The sequence below is a fragment of the Propithecus coquereli genome, unplaced genomic scaffold, assembly GCF_000956105.1.
Source record: "Propithecus coquereli isolate 6110/MARCELLA unplaced genomic scaffold, Pcoq_1.0 Scaffold426, whole genome shotgun sequence".
NCBI classification, from domain to species: Eukaryota; Metazoa; Chordata; class Mammalia; order Primates; family Indriidae; genus Propithecus; species Propithecus coquereli.
This window is the reverse complement of record NW_012150019.1, coordinates 1,027,829-1,030,919: the sequence shown is the minus strand read 5'-3', so window position 1 is coordinate 1,030,919 and position 3,091 is coordinate 1,027,829.

Here is a 3,091-nt window from a genome sequence, read left to right as displayed (position 1 = left end):
TCCCAGAGTGCTAGGATTACAGGCGTGAGCCACCGTGCCCGGCCAGGACCTTTAATTTAAATTATACCAAATACATACAAGCTTGTATAAAATTGCCATATTAAATTAAAACAGTTTATAATAAATCTAAATTTTTGGTAACTTACAATAATTATCATTATTACACTTACATCAATAGATCAATACCATTTTGCCCTTATAAAGACTCTCTATATTCTAAAGACTAAAAATGGAATTTGGTTGCTAATAAAAATGAATAGGCCCTGGCAAAAAAAACCCTACAATGTATTTATTAGATAAATTATTTAATCATATTCTAAAACACTCAAAAAGATTTATAGGAATTTTAATAGCTACAATTTTGGAAACAATTGCAGTAACTGCCACTGCAGCCATTTCTGGCATTGCCTTGCACCAGACAGTGCAAACTACAGAGTTTGTTCAAAAATGGCATCAAGATGCCAATCAATTATGGACTACCCAAAACCAAACTGAGAATAACTTGGCCACTGAAGTTACAGACCTACAACAGGCTGTTTCCCTACTTAAGGATCAGGTTGTTAGTCTAAGAAAACAAATAAGACTGCCTTATAATTGAAATACCTTGCAGTTTTATGTAACTCCACATTTATATAATGAAACAAAGTTCCCTTAAAAAGACATTAAAAAACATTTACTAAATAAAAAAAGAACCTGTGAAGTGAAATTAGAAATTTATAATAGGAAATTATCAATACTTTCAGTCAAAAACTTGATCTACTGTCAAAAACCAATGTAATTAATGGACTCACCTCTAAAATAAATAATTTAAACCCATTACCACATTTACCTATAATTGGAGGCTCAGCAATAGAACTTACAATACTTATATTAATTATTACAATTTGCTTACTCATAGTCTGAAAACAGCTACAAAGACAATAAAAAAACCAAGACCAAAGGGTGACAGTAATGACAGTGCAGCTTCATGAACTCACAACAAAGAAAAAAGGGGGAATTGATGGGAGTAAGTCCACTGGGGCTTAGGGACTCCATTTCTGAGGCTATGGGAGGAGAGGAGGTGAAGGAATGCTTGCCTGAGCAGGAGCCGGAGGTAAGAGCAGAAGTTAACTGCCTAGTTGGGGGACATTCCAGCAATCTGGGAGTACAGCAAAGCAGACTCCCACCTTAAAGCCTGAGGGGCCTCATGCCTAAAAAGCTGCCCAGCGGCTTGACATGAAAGCCACCCATGGCTGTACAGGAAGATTGGAAAATGTCAGCCCGGGAGAAGGGACGTCAGGCTCCAATTCTTTTTTTTTTTTTTTTTTTGGGCTAGAGTGCCGTGGCATCATCCTAGCTCACAGTAACCTCAAACTCCTGGGCTCAAGTGATCCTCCTGCCTCAGCCTCCCGAGTAGCTGGGACTACAGGCATGTGCCACCATGCCCGGCTAATTTTTTTGTATATATTTTTAGTTGATTAATTTCTTTCTATTTTTAGTAGAGATGGGGTCTCACTCTTGCTCAGGCTGGTTTCGAACTCCTGAGCTCAAACAATCCGCCCGCCTCGGCCTCCCAGAGAGCTAGGATTACAGGCGTGAGCCACCACGCCTGGCCCAGGCTCCAATTCTTAAAAACATCAGGCTAAGTTCCTTCCCTCCCCTTTCTCAGTAGAATGCCTCAGCTAATGGGAAGCTAACCTCCCAGTAAGAAGTACTAACCTCTTTGTTACTCAATCGAATGGGCCACAGCTGCTGAGTTCAGAGATACTATCTATACATACCTTAAGCATAGTTGTGCTTATTAACGAGCTATGTGTTCCTGCTTCTATAAATAAAAGAGTAATTAACTAAGGCATCTTGTGGCTTTTAGGGGACTCTTGAAACTTTTACGCATTATAACCCACGAGCTTTTCACATGAAATCATTGTAATCTATAGCATGAAAAAGAGAATAAAAGCGGGTGCTGGACTTCAATCAGTACCACCTGGCTCGCGGGAATGCCGGTGGTCCCCTGACTTCCCCACACCCTTTCACCTTACCTTTTGTGTCTGTGTCTTTGTCTCTCCCGTCTCTTGCAACACACACTGCCCCGGGACCCAGTTATATCGGAGGCGTCATGAACACCCAATAGGAAGTCAGATGATGTGAAAAGAAATTTTCAAAATATGAAGGGTGAAATCAGATGCTCCCACTCTGGCGCTGCTTATTTAGAGCTGCCCTCATCACGCGGGTTTGTTCCACGCACCTCTGTCCAGTGGCATAGCGGGCACCAGGCTTTCAGCATCTCAGGCCCATCTGTTTATTGTAGAGCTTCCTTTTCCATTAACATCCTACTTTCCCATGATTGTTTTCTGATTGTTGTGTTATTCCCAAAGCATAAGGAAACAAATTATCCTAAGGGTTAAAAAGTCCCTGCCTGCTGGGCTGGGTGGCTCAGGCCTATAATCCTGTCATTTGGGGAGGCGGAGGTGGGAGGATTGTTTGAGGTTAGTCGTTTGAGACCAGCATAAGCAAGAGTGAGACCCTATCTCTTCAAAAAAAATAGAAAAATATACCAAGCATGGTGGCGCATGCCTGTTGTCCCAACTTCTTGGGAGGCTGAGGCAGCAGGATCTCAGGAGCCCAGGAGCTTGATGTTGCTGTGAGCTATGATGACGCCAGGGCTCTCTAACCCAGTTGACAGAACGAGATCCTGTCTTGAAAAAAAAAAAAAGGACCTGATGACTCTTGAAATGTTAAATTTTTTATTTTTTTGCCCCCAGTCAGGTGAACTTCAGAATTGCATCACATTCTAGGTTAGCTATTGCCTGTCATTAAACCATTAAATTCTAAAGAATATAGTGAAGATAAAGATGTTAGCTAATAGTCCCCAGTTATATGCTGATGTCAGGTAACAAGCAGGGAGAGGGGAGCCCTCTTCAGAGGGCCTTGCAACATGAGTAAGTACCACCTGGGGTCAGGGAGCGACACCATCTCCTGGCATCACAAAATGGCTGCGCTGATTTCCTCTAAAAGAGGCCAAGCAACTGTTATACTGATAAGAACAGATATTACACTTGATCTTAACCAAAAGGCCTGCGATGAAGCAACTTTTATAAAAAATACTTTTAAA